Raw genomic sequence first — 15,154 nt, 5'->3', positions numbered from 1 at the left:
CATGGGAAAAACTTGCCCTCATGATTCAATCACCTCCCACCAGGCCCCTCCCATGACATGTGGGGATTATAGGAGCTCCAATTCAAGATGAGATTTGTGTGGGGACACAGCCAAACCATATCAGTCATCAAATCCAACTTCTTTGTTTTTGTAGATTAAGAAACTAAGCCCTAGAAGAGGAACACGGCAGTTTATTTACAAATCCTACTCTGAAAGCTAGACCATATACTCTTTGGAGAGGGATGATGTGACCAGCTCCCAGCCCAGGGCCTATACCTTGTAATGGGTACTCAGTAAACTTCTTTAAAATAAATGAAACAATAAATGTCTTTATGTAATCAGGTCACATTATTTCATGAGTATTTTCTTCATATCATTAAAAAGTCTTTGAAGCTATAATGCTTAATGGCTGCATAATTCTACCAACTTTTTGTTGGTGAGAAATAAGGACTTTCTCAATTATTTGTTATCACATATAATAAACATACTTGTTTAAAAATACTATTTTGGTTATTGATCTATAGATACAAACTACACTTTATTATCAGCTTAACATATTCAACTTTTTCTATTTCCTTACTGTTCACCTTTAGCCAGCCAAACCTTACTAAAAAATAAAAGAATGTTTATTTGCTTTTGTAAAGATTTCAGTTAGAATTTTAGAATTTTCTTTGTTTTTAATTGTTTGCTCTCCATTCTAATTTCTCTTTTGTCTGTATAACAATGGTTAACATAAACTAAGAATTAACTCTGTGTCATTACATTACATTTAGTAATTTTTTTTTTTTGCATTGAGAGAGGCAGTCTAGTGTAACAATTAAGAGCCAGAGCTCTTGATTTGGGGTCCCTAGATTTATATTCCAGCTCAACACACTGTGTGAATTTGAACAGGTTACTAAGTTCTCTGTGCCTGTAATAGTACCTGTATCATGGAGTTTTGTGAGGATAAAGAGGTGCATATGCAGCCCACCTATGTAACAAACCTGCATATATACTCCCGGAGTCTAAAATGAAAGTTTAAAGAATAATAATAAAAAGATGCTCAACATCACTGATCATTAGGGAAACGCAAATCAAAACTACGATGAAATACTACCTCATGCCCATTGGGATGGCTATTCTACAAAAAAAACAAAACAAAACGAAACAAACAAAAAAAAAAAAACCCACCAGTGTTGGCGAGAATGTGGAGAAATTGGAACCTGATATGGTTTGGATTGGTGTACCCACCCAAATCTCATGTCAAATTGTAATCCCTAATGTTGGAGGTGGGGCCTGGTGGGAGGTGACTGGATCATGGTAGTGGATCCTTTATGAATGGTTTAGCACCATCTCCCTAGAGCTGTTCTTGTGATAGAGTTCTCATGAGGTCTGGTTGTTTAAAAGTGTGTAGCACCTCCCCCATCTCTCTCTTCCTCCTTCTCTGGCCATGCAAGACATGCCTGATCCCCCTTCACCTTCTGCCATGATTGGAAGTTTCTTGAGGCCTCCCAAGCCATGCTTCCTGTACAACCTGCAGAATTCAATTCAATTGAATTGTGAGCCAATTCAACCTCTTTTCTTTATAAATTTCTCATTCTCGGGTATTTCTTTACAGCAGTGTGAGAACAGACTAATACACAATGCTTGTGCACTGTGGGTGGGACTATAAAATGATCCAGCCACAGTAGAAAACAGTATGGGAGTTCCTCAGAAAATTAAAATTAAAATTACCATATGACTGAGCAATTTTACTTCTATGTGCCCAAAAGAACTGAAAGCAGGGTCTCAAAAATTATTTGTACACCCACATGCATAGCAGCATTATTCACAATAACTAAAACATGGAAGCAACCTAAATACCTATTGAGGGATGACTATATAAACAAAATGTGGTATATACATATGTATTAGTCTGTTTTCATGCTGCCAATGAAGACATAGCTGAGACTGGGTAATTTATAAAGAAAAAGAGGTTTAATGGACTCACAGTTCCACGTGGCTGGGGAGACCTCATAATCATGGCGGAAGGTGAAAGGCACGTCTTACATGGCAGCAGATGAGAGAATTGAGAGCAAAGTGAAAGGAGTTTCCCCTTATAAAGCCGTTAGATCTCGTGAGACTTACTACCACGAGAACAGTATGGGGGAACTGTCCCCATGATTCAATTACCCCCACTTGGTCCCTTCCACAACATATGGGAATTATGGGACCTACAATTCAAGATGAGATTTGGGTGGGAACACAACCACACCATATCAACATACAATGGAATATTATTCAACTTTAAAAAATTAAATTCTGACATACCCTACGACATGAATATGAAATGAGGACATTGTATTAAATGGAATAAGTCAGTTACAAAAAGACAAATACTGTATGATTGCACTTATATGAGATACTGAAAGTAGTCAAAATCATACAGAAAGTAGAATAGTGGTTGCCAGGGCATGCAGAGAGCAGGGAATGTGGAGTTATTATTTAATAGGTGTAGAGTTTCAGTTTTATAAGATGAAAAGAGCTATGGAGATGGCTGGTAGTAATGGTTGCATAACATTAGGAGAGTGCTTAGTAACACTGAACTGTACACTTGAAATGGTTAAGATGGTAAATTTTATATTTGTATATTCTATCACAAGGACAAAAGAAGTGTGTATGTGCCTAGCATATAGCAAGCACTCACCAATATTAATGTATTAATATAATGGTCACTGAGAACAAATAAACCAAAGACGATCAGTGGCTTAAATAAGGCAAGTTTATTTCATATTCAAGTAACAGAGTATGTTTCTGGCCGGGTGCCCTCTACCTAGTCATTCCAGGCTCAGTGACTTCCATTTTTTGCTTCTTGCTCCTCTATGGCTATAGACATTTTTTCATTTGCACAGAGTGTAGAGAAAGAAAGAGAAGAAAGGATCACATGGGAACATTCTATGGGCCAGCCTAAGAAATGGCTCATATTATTATTGGTGAGAACCCAGTTACATATCTATGTCTAACAACAAGGGAAGCAGAGGAATGTAGGCTAGGTATGTGCCTAGAAAGTAGACAGAGAAATTGTGCAACATATTGCAATCTGTATTAGCAATATAGCAACGTACATTAGAAACACAGTCATCTCTCCTACCATTGGCTGTTACCTTACTTAGTCCTCATAACGAGTCTGGTAAGGTAAAAGAGAAAATGACTAGTTCAGGAACATCCTGCAAGTAGGAGGGTTTCATTATAGCAAACAAAATGTGTATACAACAGCTACTAGAGCAGTGCTTTCCAGTTCTCTGTTCAGCTTAAAACTTTTCTTGGTTGATTGCTAACTTAATTACCATCAACACAGTGCCTTCTTGAAGCTCCCAGAGACTTCAAGCAGGGAGAAGAAGACTGTCAGCTGCCCCGCCAGCCGCTTGTACTTCTTATTCTTTCAATAACATCTTTCTTCTTTCAGTAACCATAAAACTTTAAGGAAGTTCAGAATTGTTCCTCATAAGAAAGTGCTTAGAGACTACTGCACTGAAATTCAATGCCCCTATTATCATAAATTTAATATCCACACTTACTTTTAGTCCTAGGGGCCTATGAGGCTTTAAAAGAAAGATTGGCAGATAGAGTAGACACAAATGGCTTATACACATTTTGCAGAGACACTGAAGCCCACAGAATTTCCTCTACATTTCATTTAGTACATTCTTCTGTCAAGTTTGTCTCCATTTTGCCTGCACTTCATTTTATTTTTATAATAGAGAGCTCTCATACTTGTTATCTCTGAGTATGTTAACAGTCTCTTTTGAGTAAAACATTGCCCATATTGCATTTTCATGGATAACTAAGTATTCACCTACTGGACCAATCATCTGTTGAAATCCGTATTTTCTTGAATTCAGTTCACATCGTACTCTTGAGTCTGTATCACTTTGCTCAAACTTTGCATCGCATCCAAGCTATCTTTTGGAAAGGAGACTGAGTTTTTGAGTTTGGTAGCCTTGGAGAAAGAAGGCTGCAGATGGATGTGTGATGTATGAATGGTGACTTATCTAGTCACTAGAAGCAAGGTCATATTGTAATTCAATTAAGTAAGGACCAGAGGGTTTTGGAGCTATAAAGAGCCTTAGAGATGATCTGGCTCAACCCTTTCATTTTATAGATGAGCAAACTGAAATCTCAAGAAGGCCAACACTTCCATGTACTTCAGAGCATCTTGGAAATTTGACTGGATTTAAATCCTTATCCAAGGTCCCACTGCTGGTTAATAGGAGAGCTGGGCTAAAATCTCGTTTTCTTGATTTTTCTCTTATATTAGTGTAACTTTAATTAGGATCCTCAGGCCTTCCTGAAGTTCATGGGATATACTTTTAAGAGTCTGCGACTTTGCTATATATGAACCTCAAAGCACGGATAACAAAAGCAAAAGTATCTGAATAGGATTACATCAAACTAAAAAGCTTTTTCACAGCCAAAGAAACAACCAACAGAGTGAATACACAGCCTACAGAATGGGAGAATATATATGTCTCATACATACCATACATCTGATAATGGGTTAATATCCAAAATATATAAATAAACAGTTCAATAGTAAGAAAATAACCTGATTACCAAATGAGCAGATGTTTCTCAAAAGAATATGTACAAGTGACCAACAGGTATATGTAGATTTTTTAAAAATTCTCAAAATCACAAATTATCAGAGAAATGCAAATCAAAACCACAATGAGCTATCACTTCACACCTGTTACAGTAGCTATTATCAAAATGAAAGAAAAGTTTTGGCAAGGATGTGTAGCAAAGAGAACCCTTACACACTGCTGTGTAAGTTGGTCCAGAATTGACTATCCAAATATGGTAACTGGTTTATATATATATATATATATGTATGTATTTGGAGAGAGAGAGCTCTGAACCAAAGTCAGAAGATTTGAGTGTGTCACTTGCCAGCCATGTACCTCTCAATGTGCCATTGACAGTCTCTCAGCTTTCACATGCTCCCTGAGAAGTCAGAGTAAAAACATCCATCTGGCCTGCCTCCTCAGTTTCCAGATCAGATCAAACTGTTCAGGGAAGTACTTTGCAAATGGTGGAATGTGTAGACCATTTAATCATGACGCCAGGATAGTGGAAGGCTCTGTGAGTGGTGGGCTTCCAGAATGGGGTTCCCACAGACTGTGGCAGCCTGTGCCATGTGGATGATATCTAGTGTAGAATATACCAGCCAACTGCACATGCTCCCTTTCACTTCAGTGCCTGAGAAGAAAACAACTGCCAGCAGTCCATGGGACAAATGACTAAATGCCCTCCAGACAGTTCAGAGTCCTCTGCCTTTCAGACTTCGGTTCTTCCTGAAGGAATCTCGGTCTGGAAAGCAGGAAGAAATTTGTTATGGAATTTTTCCATCACAGGCAAGTTTTAGTTTTCATAATAATAGTAATAATAATGGCTAATTAAGTATGAATTGTATGCTAGGCATGGTGCAATTTCTGCTTGAATTCTATGTAATTCTTAGAATAATCCCATGATATAATTAGATGTTATTTATTACTCTCAATTTTTTTTCAGATGAGGCTACTGAGACCTTAATGAAGTTAGATTATGTGCCCTGGATCACCAATCTGATACCAGAGCTCATGCTCTCAATTCTGATGTGATATATAGTCCCGGATTCTATCTATGCCATAATACTAGAATCTGAAAGGCTTGCACTGTTTCGACCATATCAACACTGATACTATGCCTACTGGGGAAAAGATTCTAAATTCAAAAAACATAATGGATTGAAGTCGTGTCCAAGGAGCTGTCCCCAGATATATTCTTTCTAAAATGAGGAACATGAGGACTACTGCTCACATTTTATTAGAATAGCAGTCACATTCACAAAATAATATTTGAAAGTAGGGTATTTAAAAATTTTTGATGTATAAAAGGTAATGAAATTTCTGTTTATGACACTGGAGCTTTCTGACTGGGGCGCATGGAGGGCCAGCCATGGGCCACGTGGTTGGTTCTTAAGGGTGAGGCAGTTATACGGGATATGGTTTGCCAGATCACTTCCTGGAGTGCTTCCTGGTGAGCCTCTGGTGAGAACTGGATTCTAGACTGAATCTTACCACTCATCACTTTCCATCTCTGACCCTCTATGTTCTATATGTGTAGAATGAGACCACTGAAAGTATCTGTGGTATTCATACTTTCTTTCCTCCTGGAACTTTTAGGTTAAATAGAAAACACCATATTAGGCCAGTAGTGGTGGTTCATGCCTGTAATCCCAGCACTTTGGGAGGCCAAGGCAGGTGGATCACTTGAGGTCAGGAGTTCAAGACTGGCCTGGCAAACATGGTGAGACCTTGTCTCTACTTAAAAATACAAAAAGTAGTTGAGCATGGTGGTATGTGCCTGTAATCCCAGATACTGGGGTGACTGAGGCAGGAGAATCGCTTGAATCCGAGAGGCAGAGATTGCAGTGAGCCGAGACTGTGCCACTGCACTCCAGCTTGGGGCAAGAGAATGAGACTCCATCTCAAAAAAAAAAAAAAAAAAAAAGGAAAGGAAAAAGAAAAAAACCATTTCAAGGCATAACAGCTAATTTATCCAGGCTCTTGGTCACAACAACCAAATCTACTCTAGCTAATTGGGCAGGAAGGTATTTACTAAAAGGTTCCAGTTAGCCTACAGGATCTCTGGAAGGGCTGGAGAACCTGGATGTTGCCCAGCCAGGAATAAGCCCCCAGAGAAAACCCCCTGACATCCCATGTGCCTCTTCTGCTGGAATCAATGTTGTCATTCTTGCCCATCATTCGATACCTATCACACTACGGTCTGGTCTGGTTAGAAACTCTGCACACCTCTCCCAAATGATACTGCCATTGTCCTTGTCAGAGGATCTAAGCCCCTAGCCATAGCTGTCTTTTTATGTAGCTCACTGTGCCTCTGTGCTGCTTGACCAAACCGAGGCCCAATGCAGAACAGGAAGCCCGCTAGAAGCCAGGACTCGGTGCTGGTTGGGCCAACTCACTGTTCCTGCCATCTGCACTCATTGAAGATGGCCAGAGCTGGAGCCCCTATTCGGCTTTCTCTTGTCACTGTTACTTGGGGATGATGGTGCCTTGTTGGCTGGTCATGCACTGAACAGGTCCCCACAGCTCTGCAGATCAAAGTCAGATAATGACCAAACTAGATTATTTTTAAGATTCTCTCTACTGCTAAAATTCCTTGATTCTGTTTTCCAAGGTTAAACTAAAGTAGAGGTGTTTAAACAAGTACTTTCCTGTAGGTCTTGGCTAATTCCAATAAATTCTCTGTAATTATCAGTAGTTAAGAATATTATACCCAAGGAGTATGGCTTTGTCTACATTTACATTGTAGTTGATTTATTCAATTAGGTATATCAATACAAGATTACTCAATTCACATAAAATGAAATGAGGGGTAAGGGAGAAAAAAGGGGAACATTTGACGAAGGTCTTCTATGGGATTTCTTTTCAGAAGAGTAGATTTCAGAAGAGTAGATTTCTTTTCAGAAGAGAAGCATTTTTGAGTTGAGAGTACCTGCAGATAGGAAAACTGACTACAGTGTGTGGTGCAAGTTCAAATTTACAAGCCCCTAGTACAAAGCTCCAAAAGTCAAAAGAAGGATTGGGCAAACTTAAGCTACCTTAAATTATACAGAGCTCTGTTTATATAATCTTTTGGTTCTCTAAAGTCTCTCAATTATCAGAAAATAACTGTTATAAAGGTACCCCAAAGACATTAGATATGAATGAGGTGCCATCTTATTAGGCATAATATGTCCATCACTGTATGATAACTTGGGATATACCATGTTATTTTGCCCAAGAGCTTGGGTTCTGGATTTATTCCCTTGACTTTTGGAAGCATTAGTTAACTTATCCATTAGATGGGAATAGTAATAGTAACTGCATCACGCTGCAAGGATTAAATAGGACAATATATGTTAAATTATTAGCCCATTGCTTGAGACAATAGATGTTTTGTCTAATGCAGTCATTGGAGCACCTACCCTAGCCTTTGGACCTTTGGGGGTCCAAATGGGGCCTAAATGATGTTAGCAGCTGAGCAGTGATTTGGGGAGGCTGCTGCTGGGGAAAGGAAAAGCCAGAGATGTGATATTCATAAATGTGCCATCAACCCACAACTCCTCCATCATCACCAAGACATAGGGACAGAGTCTCCCTCTGAGTCTCCCTTAACACTTTAAGATTGCGCTTGATGTTTATTATTGTATTAGTCTGTTTTCAGGCTGCTGACAAAGACATACCTGAGACTGGGCAATTTACAAAAGAAAGAGGTTCGATTGGACTCGAATGTGACTGGAGAGGGCTCACAATCATGGTGGAAGGCAAAGAGGAGCAAGTCACATCTGACATGGATGCTGGCAGGCAAAAAGAGAGCTTGTGCAGGGAAACTCATTTCTAAAACCATCAGATCTTGTGAGACTCATTCACTATCACAAGAAAAGCACAGGAAAGACCCGCCCCCAGAATTCGATCACCTCCCACCGGGTTCCTCTCACAACATGTGGGAATTGTGGTAGTTATAATTCAAATTGAGATTTGAGTAGGGGCACAGCGAAACCATATCAATTATGGACTGATTTCATCTATATTTGACTCAGTAGACATTGACAAACATCAGCTACATGTAAAACGTGATGGCCTATGAACTAGGAGATAGACAAACATGGACACTAATTCAGCAAATATTTGTTGAGTTTCTACTGTGTTCTAAGAACTGTTTTTTGGCTCTCAGCTTTAGCAAGGCCTGAGAGGATCATATGGGGGCTGAGGTGGGGACATGAGGGATGAAGTTAAAGCAGAGACATTAGGGTTGACTCTTCCCCATATACATTGGGAAACCACAGATAGCATGAGTTACCATCCCAGTTTGCCTAGGACTGAGGGATTGTCTCAGATGTAAAACAGTTCTTTTTAAAACCAGGATTGAGTGCTTTCCCAGGATGTGGCATTTTCACGCTAAAACCAGGGAGGTTTTGCTAAATTAGGATAAATTGGTCATGTTAACGTGTTTTTACATCCCCAGTTGGACAGCCTCTCTACCTTTGAGGAATTTAATTCCCTGCATTCAAAATGAAAAGCTTTGAACTGGAATGCGGTGGTGATGTAGTACAGAGAGGTCTGGAGTGAGATTTAAGACGGCAGCTCAGACCCTGGCTCTAGTTCTTGCTATTGTGATGACTCTTGGCAAATTGATTACCTCTCTGAAATTCAGCTCTCTCATCTACACCAACAGAAATACCCACCTTCTGGGAGTTTGAACAGGTTACATGAGATAATATGTGCACAAGTGCCTAGCACAGAGAGGGAGTGCATTTACGTTTTAATTTTCTTTTGAATAAGAAAACATGTCACATTGGCTTAGAGATAAGAAGTTTCACGCACACACTTGTCTGCATTAGCCTTTCTTCATGTATGCTTCATGTACATACCTGGCAATGCTATTTAAATGTTTCAGTTGGGTGTGTTCCAAGTTACTAACAAAATTGTAAACTCCCCAAATGCAAGCGTTATCTTTTCATGTCTTGGCTATCTCCTAAAAGCTTCTAGAAATTAGTGTAGTCAAATTTTGGGAACACAAATTGCCAAGATTGGTTTGTAATGCCCTTAGAATAAAATATGCAGCAAATATTTAGTTTTTGATCTGCATTTTATACTGCAAGCCTACCACCATGAATGTTAATGTTATATATATATAAGAGGAGCCAGCTCAGAACATATCCTCTTGAAGCCTTTATCTTACCTAAATTATTGCATTTTAATCCCTTTATCCGTGTGATTTCCTTGCCATGTGCAAATGCAAGGGCAGTGAAAGGTGGTAGAGACAGGACAGATGTATACCTTGCCATGCTAAGTAAGCAGAAATCCTTCTGTGCCCATGAGCCTGAGAAAACATGGTTGAAATTCAAAGCTAACTGTGGGGCCTGGAGTTTATAAGCAGCAACAAGCAGCACATGCAACCCCACATTAGCCAAATGGAGATAAACTTCTTTGTAATTTCTAATTTTCTGTTAACATAATGGGTTAGTCAGTCTGCTCATTTGGGAAACTCTTAAGGGCTTTCTTTAAAAGTACCTAGGGGAGAAAATGTCACCCATTAGCATTGAGCTTGACTCTTCCCATATTAATTCCCTTTCTCTCCTTTTCCTCCCTCCCTCCCTCCATCTCTTCCACACCAAGCAGTTTCTGTGATTGACTTTATGCCAAATGTTCATTCAGGATCCTTGGCATATGTTGTATGATGGCTGTGCTGGTCTGCACGTTAGGTCTGTCCTCCAGATGATTGAGTCAGGAGAGCCAGAAGCTCTGATGGCAAAAGGCATTGCAGATTCTGAGACATGGTTCAGCCCTGGTCATTGGGATCATCCCCTAAACCAGGCTGGAGAAATCTGCTAAAATCACTTAACAAGAAACATTCCCTTCTGCTGCTTGAAAGATGTTCCTGGGTTTGTGCCCGTAGATTGAAAGAGGTGATTTTCAGCATTTTATTTTTAGGGTGGCAGAAGGGAGGTGGGCTTCAGCTGAATATTGCCAAAAGAGCTAATATGACCTTGGACTTTGTTAAAAGAAGTATTGTGCTTAAAACAAGGGAGGAGAGGTTTTGTTGAACATGAGCAGTGGTCTTTAATTTATTCATTTATTCGACTAAAATATATGACACCTATTCTGTGAAAGGCACTGTGCTGTGAGAGATACAAAAATAATAAGTAGCACAGCAAGACAGATGTAAATTGTATTGAATGAGAGTTCTTTAAGGGGCTGCTGCTTTTCTAGTTTGGCTCATGAAACTGCTAGATTCTTTTTTTTTTTTTTTTTTTAGATGGCGTCTCGCTCTGTTGTCCAGGCTGGAGTGCAATGGCATGATCTCGGCTCACTGCAAGCTCCGCCTCCCAGATTCATGCCATTCTCCTGCCTCAGCCTTCCCAGTAGCTGGGACTACAGGTGTCTGCCACCACGCCTGGCTAATTTTTTGTATTTTTAGTAGAGATGGGGTTTCACTGTGTTAGCTGGGATGGTCTCGATCTCCTGACCTTGTGATCCATCCGCCTCGGGCTTCCAAAGTGCTGGGATTACAGGGGTGAGCCACTGCGCCCGGCCCGGAACTGCTAGATTCTATACTCCAACAGTCACAAACCCAGATGTCTGCAGGGGGCTGGCAGATAAGTGAGCAAAGTGGCCTGTTAGGGACTGTGCCAAATTGCAGAGGATGTGTCCTGTCTAAAGTGGGCAGCTGCTATTCAGTCCTATTCGATTGCCATCTTCTGAGACTGTGGGTCTGGCTTTGCCAAGAGAAACTGGGAATCCAAAATTTGGGTGAAATATTCTATTTAAAAATGTCAAGATAGCAGCTAAGTCAAATTTTTAAAAGCTCTGTAGAATGACTCAAATGTCTTTGGGCTACATCCTGCTCATGGGCTTCTCATTTGTAAATTCTTCTAATAAGTAGTGTTCACCCAATCAAGGTGTATTTGCCAATAGTTACAGGAGTCCTTTAAATTGAGATTTCACATAAATAACCAATTGGTGTATGCGATAGGTAATATTGAATGTCAACTTTTTTGAATTGAAGGATGCAAAGTATTGTTCCTAGTGTGTCTGTGAGGGTGTTGCCGAAGGAGATTAACATTTTAGTCAGTGGACTTGGAGAGGCAGACCCACCCTTAGTCTGGATGGGCACCATCTAATCAACTGCCAGCACAGCTAGAATAAAGCAGGCAGGAGAAGATGGAAGAGCAGACTTGCTGACTCTTTGCCTTCATCTTTCTTGCCTTCTTGTCTCTCTTCCCTTCATCTTTCTCCCGTGCTGGATGCTTCCTGCACTGGAACATCAGACTCCCAGTTTTTCAGCCTTTGGACTCTTGAACTTACACCAGTGTTTTGCCAGGAGCTCTTGGGCCTTTAGCCACAGACTGAAGGCTGCATTGTCAGCTTCCCTACTTTTGAGGTTTGGGGACTCAGACTGATCCACCCCTGGCTTCCTTGCTCTTCAACTTGAAGATGGCCTATCGTGGGACTTTACCTTGTGATTGTGTGAGTCAATTCTCCTAATAAATTCCCCTTCATATATACATATACCCTATTACTTCTTTCCCTTTAGAGAACCCTGACTAATATAGTATAGATCACCTGGACTTATTAATATAATGACTCTATTTGCTTAATGTAACAGATAGGTAAAGACAAATGAGTGACACCCATGCAATTAATATAATTTTGGTGGGGAGTAAGAGGAGTTTGTTCTCCACTTACAGTGGAACATTTTAGTGTATTCTGCTGCACATGACATGGGAGTATTTTGCACCCCCTCTGGAAAGAAGTAAGGGGAATAAAACCCCCTGGATTCTACTTGCTAACTTGAGAGTGACTAAAGTGATTTATCTGGAGGTTCCCCAGGGTGGATTCATAGTAGAATAGGGCCAGATTCTCTGCTGATGCTTTGAACTTATGTCCAGAGCATCATCTGCAACACAAAAGAGTTTGCCTACTCTGTGTCCTGGCCAAAGAAATGCACGTGCTCAATCACTGGGTTGTGGCTCTTGAGTAACTCCTGGAATTACCTGGCTGGAACTCCTATTCCTTTTGGACCGCAAATTTCATATCTTTACCTGCTGCTTATATCATGCTAAAAGTTAAAAATGTTATTTTTAACATGTTTTTACATAAATGTCTCAACTAAACCATGTAGGTGGACTAGCCACATTAACAAAAGAAGCAATGGGCCATTTTCTCACTGGTTATTGCCTATGTACATTATCTATGAAATAACAAATCTGGTCATGGTTACCACTGTATTCTGTAGGGTGGAATAGAAAAGGTAGGGGGGGGGGCGGAGCAAGATGGCCGAATAGGAACAGCTCCAGTCTCCAACTCCCAGCGCGAGTAACACAGAAGACCGGTGATTTCTGCATTTTCAACTGAGGTACTGGGGTCATCTCTCTAGGGAGTGCCGGACAATCGGTGCTGGTCAGCTGCTGCAGCCTGACCAGCGTGAGCTGAAGCAGGGCGAGGCATCGCCTCACCTGGAAGCGCAAGGGGGAAGGAAATCCGTTTTCCTAGCCAGGGGAACTGAGACACATAACACCTGGAAAATCGCGTAACTCCCACCCCAATACTGCGCTTTAAGGAAACAGGCACACCAGGAGAATATATCCCACACCTGGCCGGGAGGGTCCCACGCCCACGGAGCCTCCCTCACTGCTAACACAGCCGTCTGCGGCGATCTATCCGCAAGGCAACAGCGAGGCTGGGGGAGGGGCGCCCGCCATTGCTGAGGCTTAAGTAGGTAAACAAAGCCGCTGGGAAGCTCGAACTGGGTGGAGCTCACAGCAGCTCAAGGAAACCTGCCTGTCTCTGTAGACTCCACCTCTGGGGACAGCCCACAGCTGAGGTCCAATAGGGAAAGCAGCGGGGGCGGTGCAGAGGCGAACGACTCTGTCTGACAGCTTTGGGGAGAGCCGTGGATCTCCCAAGGCGGAGGTTGAGATCCGAGAACGGACAGACTGCCTGCTCAGGTGGGTCCCTGACCCCTGAGTAGCCTAGCTGGGAGACATCCCCCACTAGGGGCAGTCTGACACCCCACACCTCACAGGGTGGAGTCATCCCTGAGAGGAAACTTCCAAAGGAAGAATCAGACAGGTACACTCGCTGTTCAGCAATATTCTATCTTTGGCAACCTCTGCTGCTGATACCCAGGCAAACAGGGTCTGGAGTGGACCTCAAGCAATCTCCACAGACCAACAGACAGTCCTTCTGACTGTCAGACGGAAAACTATCAAACAGGAAGGACACCTATACCAAAACCCCATCAGTACGTCACCATCATCAAAGACCAGAGACAGATAAAACCACAAAGATGGGGAAAAAGCAGGGCAGAAAAGCTGGAAATTCAAAAAATAAGAGCGCATCTCCCCCTGCAAAGGAGCGCAGCCCATCGCCAGCAACGGATCAAAGCTGGTCAGAGAATGACTTTGACGAGATGAGAGAAGAAAGCTTCAGTCCATCAAACTTCTCAGAGCTAAAGGAGGAATTACGTACCCAGCGCAAAGAAACTAAAAATCTTGAAAAAAAGTGGAAGAATTGACAGCTAGACTAATTAATGCAGAGAAGATCATAAACGAAATGACAGAGATGAAAACCATGACACGAGAAATACGTGACAAATGCACAAGCTTCAGTAACCGACTCGATCAACTGGAAGAAAGAGTATCAGCGATTGAGGATCAAATGAATGAAATGAAGCGAGAAGAGAAAACCAAAAGAAAAAAGAAGAAAAAGAAATGAACAAAGCCTGCAAGAAGTATGGGATTATGTAAAAAGACCAAATCTACGTCTGATTGGGGTGCCTGAAAGTGAGGGGGAAAATGGAACCAAGTTGGAAAACACTCTTCAGGATATCATCCAGGAGAACTTCCCCAACCTAGTAGGGCAGGCCAACATTCAATTCAGGAAATACAGAGAACGCCACAAAGATACTCCTCCAGAAGAGCAACTCCAAGACACATAATTGCCAGATTCACCAAAGTTGAAATGAAGGAAAAAATCTTAAGGGCAGCCAGAGAGAAAGGTCGGGTTACCCACAAAGGGAAGCCCATCAGACTAACAGCAGATCTCTCGGCAGAAACTCTACAAGCCAGAAGAGAGTGGGGGCCAATATTCAACGTTCTTAAAGAAAAGAATTTTCAACCCAGAATTTCATATCCAGCCAAACTAAGTTTCATCAGTGAAGGAGAAATAAAATCCTTTACAGATAAGCAAATGCTTAGAGATTTTGTCACCACCAGGCCTGCCTTACAAGAGACCCTGAAGGAAGCCCTAAACATGGAAAGGAACAACCGGTACCAGCCATTGCAAAAACATGCCAAAATGTAAAGACCATCGAGGCTAGGAAGAAACTGCATCAACTAATGAGCAAAATAACCAGTTAATATCATAATGACAGGATCAAGTTCACACATAACAATATTAACCTTAAATGTAAATGGACTAAATGCTCCAATTAAAAGACACAGACTGGCAAACTGGATAAGAGTCAAGACCCATCAGTCTGCTGTATTCAGGAGACCCATCTCACATGCAGAGACATACATAGGCTCAAAATAAAGGGATGGAGAAAGATCTACCAAGCAAATGGAGAACAAAAAAAAGCAGGGGTT

The sequence above is a fragment of the Trachypithecus francoisi genome, unplaced genomic scaffold (genome assembly GCF_009764315.1).
Source record: "Trachypithecus francoisi isolate TF-2019V2 unplaced genomic scaffold, Tfra_2.0 Lachesis_group0, whole genome shotgun sequence".
In the NCBI taxonomy this organism is placed as follows: Eukaryota; Metazoa; Chordata; class Mammalia; order Primates; family Cercopithecidae; genus Trachypithecus; species Trachypithecus francoisi.
The sequence above is the reverse complement of the archived record's forward strand: the minus strand, read 5'-3'. Positions refer to the sequence as shown.